The following is a 23,670-nucleotide window of genomic DNA, read 5'->3' as shown; positions in this document are numbered from 1 at the left end:
GTCTATATTATCAAAAATTGTTTCAGACAAAACCTTTAGATAAAATTTATATGATTTTTACTAAATCTGTACGAATTCGATGTGCCTACGAAGAAAGTTATGGTTTTTTTTGTCCTCGAACCCTTTTTTATTCCACCTCTTGCAGTAATAGTTGGTGGTATAAAAAATATTTCAGACAAAAGTTGTAGATAATAATTTAAGGTTTTACAATAAAATAGCACGGTTTTAGCAGTGTGCATTATACGAAAATAGTGCATTTTTTTAAAAATTCTAGCACTTTATTTTTTCAACGTCCTGCAACAATGGCTCGTCTTACCAAAAATTGTTTCTGGCAAATGTTTTAGATAAAAATTATAAGATTTACAAACAATTTGAACGTATTTGTTAGTGTACCTACTAAGGGAGTTATAATTTTATTTTAATTCCATCCCTAATTTTTTTCAACCCTTGTAGCAATGGTTTATCTAATGAAAAATTGTTTCAAACTAAAGTTTTAGATAAAAATTATAGGTTAATAAAAAAAATTGTTCAAACTCGATGTGTTTACGAAGGGAGTTATGAAATTTTTGTCCTCAAACCCCTGATTTTTTTGAACCCCTTGCAGTTATTATTGGTAGTATCAATAACTTATTTAGACAAAAGATTTTGGTATTACTCCTACGAGTTATTCTTTCAAACGGATGTGATATTTTTAATATTATAAGAGCTTCGGCGATTTTTCTTTTGTTTAAAAACCTTCCCTATTTTTACTTCTTTGGACGGATATTACCCATTAACGAACTCGACCGAGATTTTCTTCTGCTTGATTTTATGTATCAGTTTGGAAGTGATTTGTCTAAAATTGCGACAGTTATCGTGTCCACAAAATTGCGATAAACTTATATATATATATATATATATATATATATATATATATAAACTTTTAGTTGACGATAGTTTTGGGGTCTATGGACCATGATTCGAAAACTATATAAAATTTTTCGAAAGTCGCACCACGGTAACAGCTACAGTAGGTAGTATTTCTTTGATATCTTCCTAATATATCGTGGTTGAAACAAACGAAGTTACATTGGGTGCAGTATATCTGAAAGATTAAACGGTCGCAACGTTTCAGCAATAAATTCACCACTAGGCCCATCTATTCATCTTAAACGCATGGAGTTTAATAACCGTATAATAAGAAGACAATAAACACGGACTATTATTTGTTTTCCCCATTGCGAATAGTATAAGAAACATATGTACACTTTTCTTTATCTACGGAATATTAAGTAGGTAATGTCAGATTTCATCACCTATTCAGGAATTATTTTTTTTTCATAGTTAAAGATAATTTATCACGGAAATGTTTTGCGTCCACAAATCATTATATCTTCTTCATGCTATTTTGGCTGGGAAACAAGTTTTGACGATATGTTGTCAGTGGCGTTCCCTAGGGAGAGGGGTATATGGGAGAGATATCACCCACTGCCCCCAGAAATCATAAGAAACCCCCCAAAAAAATCTTATCATTCCCACCAAAAAAGGAAATAATTTGAAAGCAAGAACTAGGCCAAGAGGTTCTAGCCCACCCCCTTCCTTTTCCATCCCTTTTTCCTCTCCAACAAAATTAAATTCTGTGTGGGCTTCTGGATGGAGTTATCTTTAGATGCAGAACCGACATTCTCTAGTGACATTTGTAATCGGAATGTACGTCACTGTCTGAATAATATAGACTGCTACTGTTAAAAGACTGAACAACCTAAGTAGGAGCGCATTAATATTTACATTATTCCAAATTTCGATGAACAAATTAACAAAGTGAATCGTCTCGGTAAATAGTTTCTGTATCCAAACAATGTGACTTGTGCGTTTATGATGTGAACTCATGTTTGTGTGAGTTAAATGAATGCTGTTCATAATTTTGCCTCCCCTCATTTCTTTGTATTTTTTTCCATACCTATGAATTTTTATATAAATTCCTTAAAGTTTTTGTTTGTCTTGAAGTCATTTAAGCATTTGACATGTAAAAACTAATGTTATGTCTGTAGAGTCAGCAGTTACAGCTTCCGTTTTTCGCACAGCTAATGGGGTTTCCTATGTCCATGGTGTTTAGTCTACCAATCTTGATACGCAAGTGCATGACTAATAAGCGACCTTCTTTACTTCACCTCAATAATCTTCTCATGTCACGAATTAGAATATTAATTCCTTATTTACATGTATGAAATAACACACTAAAACTAAATGTTAATAACTAAAACCTGTTCAGATAATATTTATGCGGTAGGGTCGCAACGTAAGTGAAATTAAATTACACAAGATAACCAGGTGTTAACGCCAGTTAAGGACAACGCTAGTTTTAGTTCACACGCAAATCTACGCACGTTTACCTTCCCCAAGAAAACATTCTAAAACATTCATCATCGCGAGCTAACATTACCTCCTAAACAAATGACTGGCAGGGGCGAACATCGCCCATTTCTTATGCTGCTTATTACTGGTTCAACGCCCTTCGAGGAGGGCGCCCTCTTTCTGGACGTGGACTGGCCAATCACGTGACACGACGGACGAAGATTTAAGGTTGGAGCGAGTTTGACTGATGGACGCGGAGAGTATGAGATGCAAACATTTGACTGTAAGTGATTGAAGTCGAGTCTGTCCTGTCACTGGACGGATAATTTGGCTTGTTTACAGGACTTGGCTGGTCTAAACAATGCCTCAACCGCCCACCTTTTTAGCGAATGGCACTGCGGTGAGCTGGAAACTCTACAGATTATATGACCAAGATTCATTTGTTAGTTATTAATTTATGATAGAATTAATTTTTTGCTTACACTTAAGATATCAAACAAAAAAATTACAAAATGTTTTCACAAATGTTAGTAGCCAATAGAATTTTAATTTGTTTTATGTTATTCAGTGTTTTAAAATTGCTGCATTTCCGTTGTATGGTTATTAGGTTGAGATAAAGTTATTTTAGTATAGTTGTAGGTTTATGTAACATGATCTTTGTGTAGCATGTAAGCGACTAGACTAAATTTAAGAAAAAGGTTGAACGCCTTTCAAGCTAAATTTTATCTAACTACGTATGGTTATTGATAATGATTAAAATCAATATATGGGTAGCTATTATAAAAAGTCATTTTTTTCTATTAGCTTTATATTTGACACTTTTTTGGTCTGTGTCCGAGGCAGACTCCCTCCTCCCCCCTTCATAGCTCTGAACCTGCAAATCACAATAAGAGCTATGAGATTTAATTAATTCGATTACCTTGTAGGTCAAAGGTCACGTGATCCATCCCACTTATGAAAAAATTTATTTCCGGCTTGAGGATTCAGTGTCGTGTTATCCTATCACCCACGCTCTGCGGAAGACAATGGCGATCCACCGCAGGATCACCATAGTAAATACACGAGGTGCCTTAACAAGCGTATGCTCTATAACCACGCCAGTGGTTCTATGGCGCGGATAGCCTGGCCGCGGTCCAAGCCTGCCCGAGCTCCTGCAGGCCTCCATTGTGTCCATTGTCCTTGGCCGAGGATGTCTGGAGTCACCACGCTCGGAATAACTGGTGAATACACGAGCTGTCCATCGAGTGTGTGCTCTATGACCACCGCCTGGCCGCGGTCCAAGCCTGGCCGGAGCACCTGCAGGCCGCCATCGTGTCAATAATCTGCGGCCGAGGATGTCTGGAGTCACCACGCTCGGAATAACTGGTGAATACACGAGCTGTCCATCGAGTGTGTGCTCTATGACCACCGCCTGGCCGCGGTCCAAGCCTGGCCGGAGCACCTGCAGGCCGCCATCGTGTCAATAATCTGCGGCCGAGGATGTCTGGAGTCACCACGCTCGGAATAACTGGTGAATACACGAGCTGTCCAAAGAGTGTGTGCTCTATGACCACCGCCTGGCCGCGGTCCAAGCCTGGCCGGAGCACCTGCAGGCCGCCATTGTGTCCATTGTCCGCGGCCGAGGATGTCTGCAGTCACCACGCTCGGAATAACTGGTGAATACACGAGCTGTCCATCGAGTGTGTGCTCTATGACCACCGCCTGGCCGCGGTCCAAGCCTGGCCGGAGCACCTGCAGGCCGCCATTGTGTCCATTGTCCGCGGCCGAGGATGTCTGCAGTCACCACGCTCGGAATAACTGGTGAATACACGAGCTGTCCATCGAGTGTGTGCTCTATGACCACCGCCTGGCCGCGGTCCAAGCCTGGCCGGAGCACCTGCAGGCCGCCATCGTGTCAATAATCTGCGGCCGAGGATGTCTGGAGTCACCACGCTCGGAATAACTGGTGAATACACGAGCTGTCCATCGAGTGTGTGCTCTATGACCACCGCCTGGCCGCGGTCCAAGCCTGGCCGGAGCACCTGCAGGCCGCCATCGTGTCAATAATCTGCGGCCGAGGATGTCTGGAGTCACCACGCTCGGAATAACTGGTGAATACACGAGCTGTCCATCGAGTGTGTGCTCTATGACCACCGCCTGGCCGCGGTCCAAGCCTGGCCGGAGCACCTGCAGGCCGCCATCGTGTCAATAATCTGCGGCCGAGGATGTCTGGAGTCACCACGCTCGGAATAACTGGTGAATACACGAGCTGTCCATCGAGTGTGTGCTCTATGACCACCGCCTGGCCGCGGTCCAAGCCTGGCCGGAGCACCTGCAGGCCGCCATCGTGTCAATAATCTGCGGCCGAGGATGTCTGGAGTCACCACGCTCGGAATAACTGGTGAATACACGAGCTGTCCATCGAGTGTGTGCTCTATGACCACCGCCTGGCCGCGGTCCAAGCCTGGCCGGAGCACCTGCAGGCCGCCATTGTGTCCATTGTCCGCGGCCGAGGATGAACTAATCGCTCAATCTGGCCTGCGCCGCCCAGCGCGGACTGCATTCCTCGGTAATGACTCGTGCATCTCGTAGCCCGACTACACCTGTCCCCCTCCAGAGTCGCCCAGTCCTCCAGCGCCTGCAGTCCGGCGCCTGCCTCAGCTCATCCACCGGCGGGGCTGATCAGAGATTAGGGAACTATACAGTCCGATACTTGACATTTCTGAGGATGGGGAGGGGTGAAGCCAAATGGGGAGGGAAGTTTCAGTATACTACACGTACCAATATGGTGGTCATTTGTTAGCAAATGTCAGCTCTACCTGTATTTGAGATTAAATTTTAGACTATAACAGCTGATACAAATATAAACAAATGTCCGCCATATTGGTAAAAATCAGAAGAAAATAAATGGGTTAAAAACGGCTTCACGTCTGACGCTAATGCTCCATCTGTATTCTTTCGTTATCGTTGTTTCCGATAACCAAGGATCCAGGGTGGGCGCAACTGAATAGGCGGAATACGCCACTAAAATGTTTTGTGCGGTTATGAAATGCCAACATCAAAAGTTAAGTTTTAAATGTAAAGAAAATAGAAATTTCTTAAACGCAATAACACAAATAAAAATTTATTTTACAACTATTCTTAGTTAATAATTTATGGAACAGGGGTATTATATAAGTAGCGTATTGAATATAATGTCATAATCTTATAATTTGGAATAATTTTTAACAATTTTGAATAATATTGTTAGCAATGAAATAAGCATGGCTGTCGTGCACAATGGCTGACGTATGCCCGTGTGTATTTTTTTTTTTTAATTTGAAACTAAGTTTGGGGTTTTCAACACTCATACTTATCGGCTATGCAGTTTTTAATTTTTTGAAACTTAAGATGAAGCATTTTAACATAGTGTTTTAAGTTTGCCAACATTTACTTTTGAAACGTTAACGACTTTTCGGTTGTTAAGTTGCTTATAAATATCGCACAGTTCGCTGATAACCAATAATTTCCAAGAAAGGTAATATATCTCATAGCGGAAGTCATGCCCACATCTCTTGTCTGGTATACCTCGACACCGTTGAGTACATAGGTAATACGTTCGATTAGGTGAAGAAAAGTATTGAATAAGAGCGTAGTTATAGCATTGAGTTGTAACTCTTCATCTTCCTTGCTCTGTGCACGGATTCCACTGGCTGGTGGCTTCAGCTGCGTCAGCTACCGCACCCTGTGCGAGATTAGCAGGAACACCGAGAACACCAAACCTTGGAGCAGGGTTCTCCAATAGGGCGCTGCAAGCCAGGTGTTCAAGTCGCTATATGCGACATCGATTCTTGTACACCTCAGTACTCTTCTTATATTTTTACATTAAGGTATCTTATTTATTTATTGACTTAATGGAGAAGTTAAGGCGTTAGGCATTTTCTCACACTTAACCACAGTAATACACAAATACACAAAAATCATACTGCGTGAACTTATAATACTAAACTAACCAATTCTAATAGCTTGAGAACTAAAATTCAGACATTTTGCACTTCTAAATTACAAAAAAAAAAAAAAAAAGAGTTGATAACGTTAAATATTATAAGAACACAGAACAGGAAACAATAGTTATGTGGTTTTGAAATAATTGGCGACTCTGAACGATGTATCTCGCAACCTCACATTTGAACCCCTGGAGAGTGTTTCTGTGCCTCGCAACTCTGCAGGGAGCCTGTTCCAGTCGCGCGCTGCAGAAACAGTGAAGGAGCTGGTATAGTGCTGCGTCTTGCGGGCGGAAACACAAAGTTTATTTCGAGCTAGTATTAAAACCGTGGGAATCACTTAACGAGACCAGTCGGTTGCACACAACGTCTGGGCTAGAATTTTTCAAAAAATTATTAACATAAGTTAAACTGTTTAACTTTATTATGTAGGCCTACTCAAATTATCACTTTTAAAGAGGCGAATTTCACTTGGCAATACCAAGAAGATACATGGCGTGATGATGGCGAATATTCAATAGTAGTGAGTGTCAATTCTCTACGAGTTATTTATATGCTCCATGCTATGGAAGTGGTGTACCGTCAGTGAGATTGGATTTCAGGGCGCCATTATTATTTTGTGGTTTTTAAAACATATATATGTTCAGGTTGAATTTAGGACTGCATTAAATACGTAGAGTTCATTTCCTATTTCAGCATTACACAATAAACAAGTACCTCCAAAATAAGGAAGGTTTTTTTTCTTAAAATAATTTATTTGAAAGAACTATAAAAAACACATTTTTTTACGGCCTAAAGATAAAAATTAATTAAGAAAAATAAGAGAAATAAAATTCATTTTAAAAAAGGTTTTAAGCTAGTAAAACGGAAATCTCTGCCGAGTATTCCGAAAGCCGACTGACGACCAGGAGACAGTAGTTTTCTTATTTATTAATTTAGTTATTGGCTTAATGTCAAAGTTAGGGCTTTTAGCATTCTCTTACACTTAACCACAGTACTATACAACTACAGAAAAATCATACTTCATAAACTCATAATACGAAACTAACCTAAATTAATAGCTTAGGGACTAAAATTCAGACATTTGCACTGCTAAAGAACACAAACCAAAAAAGTTAAAAACATTACAAATTGAAATAACTTAAAACATGACTACATAAGATATACCTACAAGTGGTTACTTGAGACATGCAAAATTCGCGGATTCATTTCGCGATAGGCTAGCATCAAAACAACTATACCTTCGTACCGCTTCTGCGATTGGCCCACATTTTATCCGGGGAACTATGAGTCAATGGGAAACACTAAACCAAGAAAGTGCCGAATTACGGACAGCCTAGTTGAGACGTCTCACGCGTCAGTAGCCAATGAACAGGTGTCATTTCCGCGAGTATTTAAAGGGCTGTGGAGTCTATCCTAGAGGTCAATGAATCCGCGAACTTTGCAGGTCTCTAGTGGTTACAAACATAACACATACCTACACGTAAGCGGAAGTTGCAGACGACGGTGACAGTCCGTCAGTGAATCCAGAACTCGTCAGCAATAACGGGACAGCTGTGCTTGAACGTCACAACGTTAGCGTGAAATCCCGTTGATCAGTCACCTGGAAATAACCGCGAATATAACTGGCCGCCCCACGCTGTGGGAGGTATCACGTTGGTTGGTTTTGCCTACGTATTGGATCAACTCAGGGCTCTGATTAGTACCTATAATGCTGGCAAGTTCGGCCATCCTGATGTACCGTGCACCTGGAGTTCGCAATTCAGGCGGCAGTTTCATTCTGCGACCAGTATACGTCATTTCTTTTTCGCTTTAAAATGAGCCACAGTTTTTAATTTACTAATGAACCGATAACGACGTCATCGTGATACTAACGATTATTTGCCAGTTGAATGACTTTTCAGTCTTGAAATTTCATGTAAGTAGATAAGATTGACATAAATATCACTAACGTAATATACTCATACTCTTGCCATGCCACACTATCTCCCTTTCACACTGACACTGGCTGGCCAATCGATCACACACTACCCACGCAACAGTCTCGGAGAATTAAATACTTTTCATAACATTTATCTTAGTACTTAACCTCCAAAATAAACTCATTTTTTTCCTTCACCAACATGTTTTTTAAAAAATAGATTATACAAAATTGAACGTCTCGTTTAATTAAACTTACCTACTCGTGAATTAGTATTATTTACAAAAAACTGATAGCAGCGTCAAGAATTAACTGAAAAAATGTTCTTTCTGTTATAGCAAAGGAAATTCATTGATTACTAAACACTACTAAAGTGTAATAAATATCGTTCTGGTATATTGAAAGTATTACTCAAGTAAGTTGGTAACACAAGAATCAGTTTTTCCTTGCGACCTGATAAATATTTTAACTGTATTATTTCGTATATATTTATTTAAAAAGTTATAGGTAAGTCAAGGTGGTAAAGCACCAGTGCAAGCATTCACCAATATGTCTTAGAGGGCATCACGGGATGTGCACTAATTAGAGAGATGCTTGAACAACGTTTTGTTTGTGTGCACGGCCGTAAGAGCGCTAGTGTGCTCACTGCTCAATGTTCGTTTACAATTCGTTGCCAAAGCTCATTTGTAATGGCGGCAATTTTTCTTTCGTATTTTTGTTCAGGACTTTAGGTTATTTGCGTGCTACTTGCTTATTGCTTCGTAGGTGGAAACTGGAAATATCTGGCGTTTATTTATTCAATTATTTAGTGGTCATATTTTCATTGAGGTAAGATTGTTAAATTGAGTATGAAATTACGTATTAAGTTAAATACAATGCCACCACGTGTACGAAAATGCTGTGTGCCTGGTTGCGATGGTAAATTTGCTGTTAGACACCGCTTCCCAGTTTACGAAGAAACGATATACAATGAATGGATACAGAGAATAAACGTCTTGAAGATGAAAACTCTCCACCCTCTTAATGCTGTAGATGTGATTGCAAACTTCAATAGTAATGCTAGCTTGTGACATAGGTGGTTTTAGCATAAATAGCTACTTAGGTCATTCTTCCACCAATGTTTATACGGTTAGTACTGTGCACGGCCACAACAGCGCTGCAAATAGCGTTCTAGCTGTTATTCAGAGAGTGGCCTTTCTATCCCTCCCTCTCTTTTCTATGGAGGGCATGCAACTGTGAGCTGTCATCAGTGATGTCACAGTGCCAATTGTGCGCACATGAAAAGCAGGAGCTAACCATTTCAAACACAGGCATGGTTGCGCGTGGTTAAAATGTATATATTAAACATTAAAAGTGAATCACTAGATGTCCTACATGCATACCGAATAATTTTTTTTTTAATTTTAACACCAGGAGGCTCGACAATTAACCAAAGTACAACTTTAATTGCTGATACTGATAAATATTTCTCTTTGTAATTAAAATATCTGTACCAAGCTCAATCTATAATGAAACTGTTTTTAATTGTGATAATTGAAGTTATGACATTTAATGGATTACTGTTTAATGCTAGAAGGTATATATGATAATTTTAAATTTTATATGTTTTTCAGAATAGTAAGTAACAGCAGAACATAAATATGGTTTCTTTGTGAGGTACCATGGCAAGTTTTCTATGACTGCCAAGGAGATATTTACTAGCCAAACATATTGATTTTAAATGTGTGATTATTGAAAATATTAGTACAGTTTTTCAATATGGCTGAAAAATGTTAACATGTGAGTTTATCAGCCAAGTTAAATAATCAAAGATAATTAATTATAGTAAAGAAGTGATTTGGTTATTTACTGAATTGTTATATCCAGAAGATGTTCAAGAGAATTGAAATAAGTATAACTGTGTGAATTTTTGCGTTCCGTGATGAACTTGTGAATCTGTAACTAATACGTATCAAGCATAGTACGTTTAATAGTTATCTGCAGTCTTGGTTAGTTATAATTCACTTATTGAATTCTGTTTAATACCATTATTACAAATTCTATGATTGGATTAAAGTACCAGTAACAACACTTTGTTTCGATATAATTTAAATCGTTCGACTATATTTAATAAGACTGTCGTGAACTTCTATTTGGAATATTAACTTCATCGTTTCTAACTCGATAAAATCCTGGTAGTCCCGTGTAACGTCTTGTGTAATACGACTGAATGTTTGCCTGATAAAATTATGAAGTATTAATACCCATTTTAAGACTGATACGTAATAACGAATAAACACTAAATGATATTTCTTGAAACATTTTATTTGCTAAGTAAACTTTCATTATCAATTGGTAATCTAGTTCGCCGTACATACACAGTTATAATCGACATGTTAATGTGTTACTCAGCCATAAAATTATAGGTAAGGTTATTATCTAAGAAAATCTTATAATTGTGTATATTTTTGTGTCGGTGTATTGTTCAGTGAATTATTACGTATAAGGTTATAATATAGTAGTTATTTTGAGTAAAAAAGACCAAGTTCTTTTTAAAAAAGACAAACTGTAGTTCAGGAAATAGCCTAATACTAATAGTATATCGTACCATATTTTCTGCGAATAATTGTGTACAATCTATAGTCATTGCTGGGTAAATACTTATACAAAACTGGCCCCAATTTACATACGTGCTAACTGCACATTTGCCCAGAGCGCCAGATTTTGAGGGGCGGGAGAACTCGAGGTGCTAATAAATAGAAAGACAAAACAAAAAAAGACAGGAAACAAGTTTTTTAACGTTTGATTGTTTCAAAATAAACTTCTCAAATACTTCAATTTAAAGCAGAACAAAAAGGCGTGTAATATATGTGCACTTGCCGTAGGAGACCACATATCCTGTTGTAGGTTGATGACTTGATTTGTGTGACGAGTGACGGTGCATGGGGTAGGTTGAACGGGGTGTCTTTGTAAGGGTGACCGAGGGTAATGTCAGGGCTGGCAGCGTGGTGACAATGATGCAGTGGAGGGGGAAACACAGATGACTCAGTGTCAGTCTCGCTCGTTTCTCAGTTACAGTTGAGACGCGCGTCACGTGTGCGCTTTATTTGCTGTATTTTCGTTACCATTTTTTGGATTTTGAGTCTGTTATAATGTTTTTATGAGGAAAAGGTTAAGTGGTGCTGAATATAAAAAAAACGCACTTTTAAAAAGCAGATTGACGAACTTGAACTGCTTAAGAAAGTGCCGAAAATTGGAGCTTTTTTTTTTTGCTTCGAGTTATACTCGTTCAACCCCATCCTCCGAGTGTCAGGATGTCTCACCGAGACCATCGACTTCACAACCGACCCCGCTTAACTTTACATAAGGAGACCTGCTAGAGACACAGACTGACCAACCTTGCGTTAGTGTTAACCTTGATGACGTCCCTGAAGTTGTCCAGCAGCAGCGGTACGGAACTAGCTCACATGCAATGGCAGAGGTAGGCTTACATATTTAAATTTATATAGACGATCCTGCTGCTTGGAATATTAAGTCAAACTTAGTCGTTGAGAATGCTCTTAAAAATGTCCATAAAAAAACTTAATGGTGGATTTTTCGAAATCTCAGCGAACTACAATGACGCTAAAAAATATTTGTCTTAAGCTATGTCTTAAAGCACGGGGACGTAGTTTTAAGAGATTGGTTGTTATACTCGTAGACAACTGGTAAAGTCTTCTGTTATCCGTGCTGTTTATTTCAATCCATTCAATGCAAAAACTCATTTTTCCACCGGTTTTAATGACTGGAAGCACAGCCACGAACGACCATGAACAGTCACATGACCATAGGCGTAATATATATATATATATAAACTACTGGCGAAGTGTTTACTATCAAGCATAGTTTCTGTTGTCAGAGTATTGGCAGTTAGGGATTTAACATTCCAAGGAGATAATGAAAATATTGTATCAACTTTAAACGGTTTATTTCTTGGATGCCTTGAGATAATTAGTGAATCCATTCCTCTCGCAGCACATTGAGAAGTATGGTAATAGGGTCAAGGACGCACCTTATACCTGTCTTCTCAAACATGCAATGAATTTATTGAAATTATTGGTAACTGTGTGTTTAAAACCGTAGTTAAAGTGAAAGAAGGTAGATACTACACTCGCATTGTAGATTCGACACCTGATTGTTCTCACATTGACCAGTCGGCTATTGTATTATGATATATACCTCAAACTGCTCAAACAGAACCAAAACCTGTAGAACTACTTATTAAGCTACTGCCTGAAGTATTGCTTACATCTTCCAGCATAGAAATACTATAGTTGGCTGTTTTGAAAGTTTTGATATCAGTATCAAGAATTGTAGGGGCCAAAGTTATGACAATGCCTCCAACATGTCAGACCCGAATAAAGCATCACTGTTCCATTGCTGAATACATACAGTATGCTGCACTTTTATTAAATCTTGTTGGCTCTGCTGGTGCAGAATGCTCCACTGCTACAGTAGCATTCTTTGGTTTTGTCCAGGATTTGTATAACTACTTTTTCGTGTTACAACATACAGGTGGAGTATTTTAAAAGAATACATAGTAAAAAACCGTACGCTTGTGGTAAAATCCTTGTCAGAAACAAGATGGTCTACAAGAGCAGATGCTGTTCTAGCTTTAGTAAAATGTTAAGATGAAGTGCAAGAATCATTGAGGCAGCAATCGGAAGACCCCAGTGTGAAACCTGCTTGTCGATTTGAAGCACAAAACTTTGAGAGAAAGTTTTAAAATTTCGAGACCACTTTTCTGCTATTTATGTGGAATGACATTTTGGAAAGAGTAAGTAAATGTCCTAACAACTTTCAGTGTGAAAGTCTTAATCTTGAAGTAGGAATCAAACATTTCAAAACTTTGGAAGGATTTCTAAAAGAAATAAGGGGTGAGTTTTATGTCTATGAACAATCTGCCATGAGAATGGCTGGACGTAGGATCCTAGCTACTCAAGAGTAAGGAAGCAAAAAATCTTTGCAGATGAAGGTGAAACACATGGGATCGAAAGAGACCTTAATGAAATAACCTATTTCAAAAATAATTTGTTCCTTAAAATTATCGACGCACTTCTAGCAAATTTGACAAGAAGGAAAGGAGCTAATGAAGTCGTAGCTTCAAGATACATATTTTGTTGACTCGCTCATCCGAACCATCAGAAGATAAGAACGGTGCTTTGAAACTTTGCTCATTGTACTCTGAAGATATCACTTCAAACTTTGTAAATGAATGTGTCCATTTTCAAATGTATGTTGAACTTGATAGATTCAAAGGCTTACCTAAACTGGATTCTTATATTAAAGAAAACAATTCATCAAGCACTTTTCCCAATCTTGAAATTGCAGTTAGAATGTTTTTGATGTTACCGATAGCAGACTATTGCGGAATGAGATTTTTCAGTTTTAAGCAGATATGAATGATAAGTTAAGTTCTTTAGTTGTAATGAGCACTGGAAAAAAATATAACTTTGAAAACTAACTTTGTATGCATTGTAAATGAGTTTACTAAAAAAAAAAATAATAATAAAGGAAACTTTAATTTTAATGTAAAGAATTTCTGCTACATGGAGATATTTCCAAATAACGTTTTGGGCACTGAACTGTTCCTAAAAATATTTCAATGATAACTTAGATATGTTTGCAAATAACTCTAACTTTTACCATCCCAAGTTATATTAAAATCAAATTTTCTATGTTACCTGCAGTACATGTGTCATAATGCACCTATTGCATAGTATTTTTATCTACAAAACTTTGCATAAAATAAAAATGTTATTTTTTTGGAATTTCTTTAAAATTTTGTTGTTTCTATTTTTTGTAAATAATTAAATTTTTTACCCTAGAACAGCCTATGGCTTTGAAAAAACTTTAGTATATACCTAGTTGAATAATGTGCTGTTTAAAAGCCTGTAGTAAATACGCTTAAATTTGTATAATTATTTGATATTTTGGGGTAAATGGAAAGAAAAAGGGGGGGGGGGGGGGCTAAAGTTTATCTGCACTAAGCGCTGGCTGCAGGAAATCGGTTCCTGTGTATAAAATATACTATTTGCAAAGACATATTTTACAAATCATAATAAATATTCACTAATTTTTGAACCGAATCAGAGAGTCTGAAATGAAACTCTATTTTATTCTGTGAATGTCTATTAAACTAACAAAATAGATGCAGAACAATTTGTTGCTTAATATATACGTCAAAAAGTGTGGGTCGTATTCCCAATATCAATCGTGTAATTCGTAGCATTAGAAAAATCCCGAAAACAATGATAACCGATTCAACGGTGAATACGATGATGCATCATTAGACCGTATTGTTTACAGCTGAGCACCACAATTCCGCGTAACAAGCTACGCGGTCTGCTTGAACACACTTGGCCTCACGATCATGTACCGCACGTGTCGGTCCACGTGGCTGATCGTGGCTGTCTTTCATTACTGCGTGATACGAGCAAATAGTTCCTCAGTGGTTTGTGAGGTTCCCACGCGCAGTAAGCTGTTCATTGTAAGGCATTTATTACGTTTCCAATTACTCTGTAAATAAGTTTAATAGTGCCCACATTGTGTGACGATTTTTTTCCAAAGACGTAAGGAATGAGCCCTGCGAGTGGCGGCAACACCTGGTGAACCATCCTTTATAATAAAATCACGTCTTTTTTGCGCAAATAAGAAATCTTTTTCCATGCGATGAAGGTTCTGTGGGTTCGGGACCTCCGCTTGAGAATTGGCAAACACCCAATGCTGTGTCCGGCTCTGCATGTAAAAAAAAGGGGCGCGTTGACACGCACCGTGCGCGAATATCCTCCGCAGAGTTTCACAGGCCGTCGCGTCGGGGCGAATTCTACGTAAACAGGACGCTGGTAAAGTGCTTGTTACACGGACGTCCTCCCCTGAGTCCACACGACCAGCTCCGCGTCTGGCTTTTAGCCAACCACGGGAATGTGAAGTCCAATTCTTTGCTTGTTCTGCCAAAACACCAAGCGAATATGGCCACGCATTAAACGAAAATTACGTCAGAATCCTTTTCAGTAACGGCAACTCGCCTCTGGAACGCTTCGACCAGAATGCTCAACAGCAACGTTCTACTCAGAAACATTTAAATATCACTTATTGGAAAGTTGGAACTTATAATTCCGTCATCTAACCATCTAATACTGAACGAAATGGTGTCATTTTATATGGTTTATGTTGTTATAAAACATGAATGTTTATAGTGAGGCATTAATGATTTATTAGTAATGTTTGTAATATGCGAGTGTGTAATTTTTATGTTTTTTTGGTTGTTATTATTTTGTGTTTGCATGTCGTATGCTAGGCACTGGTGGAGTCTAAGACCCCCACACACGATCAATCCAGGAGCTCATTTCTGACCGAACAGTCTGAACTGACAATTTGGACTGAACTGAAGCCTTCCCCACACACGATCAGTCTTGTGGTTGTTGGTGCTTTTGGACGTATCGTTTTATCATGGAATAGGGAAGAATCTTAGGATGTTGCAGTTGCAGTTCCACTTTTAGTTAGAAATAGAAAAAATATATCAAGGCAACCAAAGGTATAACAAGGATGTTTGACACGATACACAGTTTATGGACTGATGGACTGATTGTTTGGACTGATAGTTTGGACTGGCTAAACGATGTTTCCACACACGGCAGTCCGGACTGAGGGCTCTCGATCCCATAGGCCGATTCGATGGGAAGTCCATCATTTCCGACTGATCAGTGCACTGTTCTTGCTCACACGTGGCAAACCCGGCTGTTAATTTACTGACAGTTCGGACTGATCGTGTGTGGGAGCCTTAAGTTAGGGCACACACTCCTTTAACTGCGCTTAACGAGGACTGGACCCTTACTCCAGAAGATCAATGGGCTCCCGACATCACTCGCGTGGTTACTGATTACAGGCCATAGTAAACTTCTTCGCCAGTAATAGTGCATTCTGTTAGTTTTCTATTTGTGAAGGATAGTTCATATTTGGATACCAACATGAAATTTGGCACAGGTTGTCTTTAATTTGGCGTTGCTTCCATACTGGATGGCTATTATTGGTGTGGTCATAGTAATCTTGTACCTGAAATAAACCCAGCCAATCAAGAAACGCAAACGATGCTACAAGGTTTTAATACAAAGATTTTTTTTTGCGAAATGTACATGGTTCCACATACATAGTAATTGTTTAACATCTAAATTGCGAGCTTAAAAAATAATAAATAAAAGCCATAATTATAATCTTCCAATAAACATAGAGAAAACAAACACGTGCGAGGTAATAGTGTAGAGTTTATGAAGTGCTGACTGAGGACATGTGTGAGGGATATACCTCGTCACTAGCAGAAGATGAATAGGCAAAGTGTCCAGCTCTTGGCTGCCGGGAGAAACTCAGCAGCGTTCTCTGAAGCCAGGGAGGAACACAGGTACCGGGAAGTGCGCGCCGCGAGATGACTCGACACGACTGCCGCCGAACATGTGTATTACTCAGCAGAGTTTCCGGGAGGCGGGCCTGCGGTCTGGATTCGGCCGGCTGTTTCCCCGCAACTTGGGGGCTGGGCCTTCGGGCGCGCCAGAGTCCTCGAGGGAGGCGGGGACCGCTGGATGAATGGAAGCAGCGTCGCTCGCGAGGAGAGAGAGGCTACTTGACTCGGGAGGTTAAACTGCCCGTGACGTCAGGAGACGACGCGGATGCTGCCAAGGTCACGCGGACGCTCCACGACTGCTGGTCGCTTCACCGCGAGGCAGACCGCTCGATCAACAAGGTGCTCGCTGTGAACGCGGTGATGTCGTAAGATAGGCTACGTGAAGCCTAATTTAAAACCACACCGACTTGATTATGTACGAATTTAAGAGCCCAAACTGGTACCCAAAAAAAATTAGCGTGATTATGGTATATTCTTTGGGACCTTAGACAGGATATATTTTATAACCATTTTTTTACATTTTAATGTTGTTTACCATTCTTGACCACTACAAAATTCACGTTATTTTGTTATACCAGGCAAGGCTCAGAGCACTTGTTCATACACAAACCAATTTCTTTCGTTCATTGGCTGCTGCCACATTCTACCTTCTGTATGGGTTGCATGCGGTCCTGGTCATTTGGATAATCGTTTTTTTTCCCTCCCCCCTCATTGCCTTCCTTTATTTCAGGGTATGCCCAAGACCCATGGGCCAGTGAAAATGTTTATTCAAATGTATAATGTTATGCATTTAAGACTGTCTCTAATTGACGACGCGAATTTTACAGACGTCCTAAGGGGCATGTATTTTTCGATACCAGCTATGTGGAAAAACTCTGTAGCTTCGTGTCTGTGTTTCGTAGAGTTTATTTCAGGGACATTTCTGATGTCGGCACACAAATCACAGCAGTTTTGTTAGGAATTAAACGCGTCCTGGATGGCCTGGCCAGACAACCGCCAAACACGAGGAAGAATCCACTGACGCGGGAATACATTATTTGAGTCTAATGAGCATTCTGTTTTATCCCCGCTAAAAATACCTGGTCATAGTTATTCAACATGGCCCGAAGAGAAGATTCATTTTATTATTTTTTTTTGACGTCATATCTCGTGGGCAGCGAGGCCATCAGAGTCTGTGGCACACAACACAGCTCTGGAGAATTCAGTAACAAATGACCGAGGTACTTGGAAGTTATGTAGTGGAGTGATTTCAGGAAATCCTACACAGAAAAAAATCTTTGTTTTCACTAAACATTCCATTTAAAAACCAGTTGCCAAGAAATAGTTTGAAATACTACAAAGTTTTTAGGAGATAATACTGAGTATTTGTCACGAAAATTGGTGCATAATTTTATACTTTAATCAATGTTTCATTCAAGCCTTATTTTTTAAACCATGGAAAAGATGATCAAATATTCTAAAATTTTACTTAATTTTGTCCTATTATTCTTATTAATGTGCGCGGTTAACGCTGGAAAGCTAAACAGGAAACGGTTTACAAATAAATTTAACTATTGGAGGTACTAGGGGAACACAAACATAATTTCCCGGTTAAGAATACGAACCCAGTATTACTTTGATCACTGTTTTGTGGTGATGCCGTTGTTTTCATTTAAATTTACAAATTTACAATTATCTATAAGTTTAATTGAATATTTCTGTTTTATATTAAAAAAAAAATACAGTGTGGGAAACATAGATCAGGATGGCTGTGCTGTTCCCGGCTCCGGATGCAAGTGGCATTCTACCCAACTGCGGCCCTTTTCGGCCCTGGGTGATAGATACCTGCGATCCACCCTCGACTACCCCGCGCGCGACTGCTACAGACGGAATATCGTGGCAGCAAGTGGCGAGCTCGTGGTGTACATGTTGGTGCAGCACACCCTAGCACCGGAGAATTACGAGAATTTCACGTCTCCGCCTATGTCCCATTATTACAAAGGAGTAAGAATCTTCTTTGGCCGCAGAATACACTGGATTTTTTTTTATTGTAACTGGAACAGAAATATTCATGTAAAATTAATGATATTCATAAATTTGTACATTTAAATGAAAACGACTGTATCACTTCAAAAAAAATGTTCACAGTATTACTGTGTTCGGATTCTTACCCAGGCATTTATGCTTTGTGTTGTCCCAGTTCCTTCAAAAGTTAAATTTGTTTGGAGCCGGTCCGAAGCACGGTGAGCGTGTAAACCAGGCTTGCAGCAAGCAGCAAGCAGCAAGAAGCAAGCACTCCATTTGCACTTCGCGAAAACGCGCAGTCACCGTCCTGATGACTCACGAAACATATGAATAGCGGGCGAGTAATTCCCTTTCACTTCTCTCTTTTTCAAAACCTTTTGGAAACCAATTTAATTACAAGGTGAAATTATGTGGTACATTTTATCATTCGTTTCAACCCTTTGTGAACAGATTGAGTTGCCAGCTATATTTTACCTCTGCGTTAGTGTGCTTGCTGTGAAATTGAATAATTTATTTTTAATTTTGTTATAGTTAAATTAATATACGGAGCAGCCATTATGAAGATAATAAATAATATATAATTTCTGTTGATGACTGCGATATTTTCTCTTATAATGTCATTAAGAATTTATATGAATTTTTATTCGTATTATAATTGCTATATAAATAATTAATATAAACCATTTCGTTCATATTTTTTTTTTTTTTTTTTAGTTTTCTTTTCATTTTGAAATGGTAATCGCCAATCTTAATGTTAACTTTTTATTATGGATAGATCTAAAATTCACATTTTTAATATGTTTAGAAACTATTTAAAGTTACATTTTTAGACAATAAAACATTATAAGTATTCACTATAGTTCAAGTATTTTTTCTATGAGTGTCAACTATCAGAATGTAAATTATGTAATATTATACTAAGAATATCAATTTTGTATTTTACTTTAAAGTGTTAATGATTTTGGAAATAAAATAAATTATGTTTTATAAACTTTTAAATAGTGCTTCAATTCGTACACATTCTTCTCTAACGTACTCATCCGTTGGCTCAGTAGTTTGAGGTCTCGGGTTCGATTCCCTGCTGGGTGGAATATTTGCCTTGTCACTCCACCCGCACAGTTCGGAAGCCAATAGAGCCACCGCATTATTGTCATGCCTGGTATGGTTTGGTCTGAACCAGTCTCATGACTCATCACATCCGATAGGGTGGAAGACTACATATAATTATGAAATTCCAACCCCAAGGAAGTGAAAGAAAGAGTAAATTCAGTTTTAAAATAGAAAAATATAGGAGGTAGGTTTTAGACACGCAAACAGTGAGTCTGTGTCATTTCTTTATGTCCGCCACACGGTCATATAGTAAGGTCTGGCAACTTCCTATCCTTCTCCTTGGCGAAACCCATCCGCTTAGTGAAGCTCGAGGCTACTAGCGAACTAAATGCGGAAATAACAGTTTAGTTTATAACTTCGTCAATAGATGGCGTTGCCTTGAATTTGTACCGCACTATCGTTTGGTGCGTCCGTTACGTTTTGCATAGTGGTTACCTGCCTTCCCACAAAATGAAGCTAAAGCTTGGCGTTCCTGTTTGGCTGATGCGTAGTCATGATGCACCGGGATTGTGCAATCAATGGGACTTTAAAATCAAAATTTCTTTTTTTTTTCAAATGTATGTCCTACAGACTTGAAACTCGGTCGTGATGTTCCTTATATTATGACGTGTTCAGCCGGGGCAACGCCGATACTTCAGCTAGTGATATATAATTTGCAATTCATGTGTATTCTTTGTGACAGAGGTATAAGCGATTCCACTGAACTCCAGTCCAAGTATGGTGTCCGATATACGACCTGTCTACAATAGCAGTGTCCCAAATTGTGTTCGACGGACATGATCGTTGACTGGTCCACTTGACCCTTTGACGTTATGGATGGTGTGGACAGTAGTTTGAAACTCCCTGTTCCGAATACGTTGGCCAACTTGAACTAATGACCCTGTCTGTGTTCTTTGATATCATAGAAGAAGAAGAAGAAGAAGAAGAAGAAGAATATTCGTGATACTTACGGTTTTTGGTTACCGTTTCATAAATGTGCTCTTAAACATAAATGAATCACACACACACATACACATGTATATATATATATATACATACACATGTATGTATATATATATATATATATATATACACACACACACACACACACACACACACGCTCATCACTGACTCTGCAACGTCAAAGAAATATGTATACCTTGGAGACAATCGTATCATGAAGCACAAATATTAGACTACTACATAGAGCTGTGTATAATATATATATAATGGAAGTGTAACAATATAATAACTTTAAAATACATATACATAAGTGGAACACGCCTTAGTTTTTAAATGGAAGGGTTTATCATTACAAATAACTATGCGTATAATTATTAAAAAGCCTTATACCTCAGAAAGTTTAACTCTAAACAAAAAACTGAAAAAATGTTTCCCTTTTGGAAAATTAAGTTTACATAACTAGGAATCTCTTGGTGATATTTTACATTTTGTACTTATGCCCTTTCAAAAAAAATTAATATGTTTTAAATATTTTAAGTTTATAATTTTATTTTAAAAATCTATAGGTATTTTTGTATTTTATGTATATATAAAAATATATATTTACGCCCTTTTGAATTTTTATATTATATACTTGATTTCGTGCTGCTAAAATTATCGGTTAATATCACAGTTGTGTTATTTTATATATATATATATATATATATATATATATATATATATATATATATTTGTCAAATATATTTTATCATTTCATATACACATCAGAAATAATTTACATTTACACAATATTAAAAGAAATTGAATTTTTAATAAACATTTCGTGCATATTAAATTAAAGTGTTTGTTGTATTCATAATTTTTCAACGGGCGTCTTAGGCACCTTGCAACCTCCTAGTACCCATGCATCAAAGCAATAAATAAAAACAATCGAAGAACGCTTATTTTGTCGCTCTATATTTACAGCGCTGTGGTGACTACTTTATAAATCAGTAGATTCGGACATCACAATTGTAGACAGGGCTGTTTTCCGTGCGACAATGCGACGTTGTTTACCAGTAGCATTGAAGACACGGACCGCCCGCAGGTGCGGGACTATTGTGGACGGGCCTTCAGCAGTTTGTGTTTGGCGTCGACTTGGGAGACCGACGTTCGCAGACGGCAGACTGCACCATGCACCGGCCGCAGAGCACGTCGACCCTCAGAGAGAGAGAGAGAGAGAGAGAGAGAGAGAGAGAGCTGCAGCCGCAGAAGACAGCAGGAGGCCTTGTCCTCGACTCGACCAGCCATCGCGGCTGCCAGGATACTGCAAACAGGAGAAGAAGGAAAAAAAAAAACACCAAGTGGTAAAGTCACTCCCCTGTAAAAGGCCTTCGTCCAGCCTCAACTCCGTTCTGGGGATGACTAATCGCTTAAAATAAATTAAAAAAAAAAAAGTACTCGTCTGAAAATACAACTCGTAAAAAGTATACGCCACGCCGTTGGAGAGACCAGCGATCCAGCTGTCGCATTAGCAGAGCTTGTCACTCAGCGAGAGAAATGACACACAAATAAAAAAAGTGTGTGGGTGTGTGTGTGTAATTATGTACGCGCGTTAGAAGTTACGCTACTTGGCGTAGTAAAAAACTAACTTTAGTTTGGCATACAAATAATTATTAGAAATAAAAATAAGCGATCTGGAGGAATATTATAAATTTAAATAATTAATAAATACTCAGCATTCAAAGTTAAAATAAACAAGTGTATAAAATTAATTATTTAATTTAGTAAAATAATCGAGATAAATTGTAATTAGTAATGAAAACAATAAATATGCTGAATATTTATTCGAATTTATTAATTTTAAATTATTACTAAGTAATTATGTAATAATTTATAATGCGAATATAATATACATTCGGGAACATAACCTCACTTTTATAAATACACAATATGTAAAAGTTTATAAACACAATTTTTGTCACTAATATTGACAAAAAATAAATGTTTTTAATGTTATGGACCAGTATTCAATATCAGTCACTAATGTAGAAGATTTACTAGAATATATATAATTTTTTTTATTTTTATGTAACCATTTTTTATCTTGTGATAATTTCGTTGTAGTATGGTGCGCGCATCGTATAATTTAAAAAAATTATTTTATTCTCTAAAACGCTGTATTCTGTATTCTAATTGTCATTGGAAACTGCTTAATTCAACTTATCACAGACAGTAAAACTACTAGAGTTGTTTCTCTAAAATGTGAGTAAAACAAGTAACAACCTATTCAGCAGAGCGCGTATCACATGCCACGAACCATGCATGTAAATTGAACGATAACGGGAATAATTTATAATCATACAATAAACAAGTTTTTTTTATATTTTTTTATTATTTCGCGTTCTAAACTTTAAACGCGCCTTAGATCTAGTAGATGTTTGACAGCGAACAACCATGTAAACATCACACGGACTAGACGACTCTCAGCCAACAACAATTAATAGCCTAATCCTCAAGATTTAATTACGAGTCTTCCACGTGGTGGCTAATTTAGTACCCTAAATACAATTGCTTGTTCCTCAAAAATCTCCATGGAATCGCCCGCTGTAGTTTCTATTCAATTTCCAGCCCGCCTCGATGCGGTTTAAAAGAAAAACCGTTCTGCATAGTTAAGGGGCCCATAGAGCTGCTGATTGGTCGCAAGAAGCATAGGCTGGCATGACGGTGCTCGGATCAGGGGGGAAGAGGACGTCCAGTGCGACGACATCCTTGGACGACATCGCTCGACATTGCTCGACATCCTAGTTGCCCGACTTACCATCTGGGGCCATACGTTATAAGAGATTTCATTCGCAAACAGGTTGGAGTCACACGGTACTATCTCGAACGGAACGTATTTTAAGTATGCTGGAACGATTCGAGTCGGGTCGTGTGCGACTACAGGCCCTTCTAAAATAGCAATGTCCTATATTGTGTCTGTCGGGCACCGATCGCTGATT

The 23,670-nt window shown here is 38.3% G+C and overlaps 1 long non-coding RNA gene across 1 annotated transcript in view; it reads right to left on the bottom strand.

Annotated features, from left to right (window-relative positions):
- Window positions 1-21,990, bottom strand: part of LOC134529254 (uncharacterized) — a 132,477-nt gene extending 110,487 nt beyond the window's left edge. The window contains exons 1-2 of the long non-coding RNA XR_010074513.1: window positions 21,746-21,990; window positions 7,778-7,899 (exon numbers count right to left, since the gene is read on the bottom strand). This is a non-coding gene — a long non-coding RNA (uncharacterized LOC134529254). The remainder of the gene's footprint in view (window positions 1-7,777; window positions 7,900-21,745) is intronic.
- Window positions 21,991-23,670: the final 1,680 nt, after the last annotated feature.

The sequence above is a fragment of the Bacillus rossius genome, chromosome 1 (genome assembly GCF_032445375.1).
Source record: "Bacillus rossius redtenbacheri isolate Brsri chromosome 1, Brsri_v3, whole genome shotgun sequence".
Classification (NCBI taxonomy): Eukaryota; Metazoa; Arthropoda; class Insecta; order Phasmatodea; family Bacillidae; genus Bacillus; species Bacillus rossius.
Note: the sequence above shows the minus strand (reverse complement) of the source record. Positions and strands in the feature narration are given on the sequence as shown.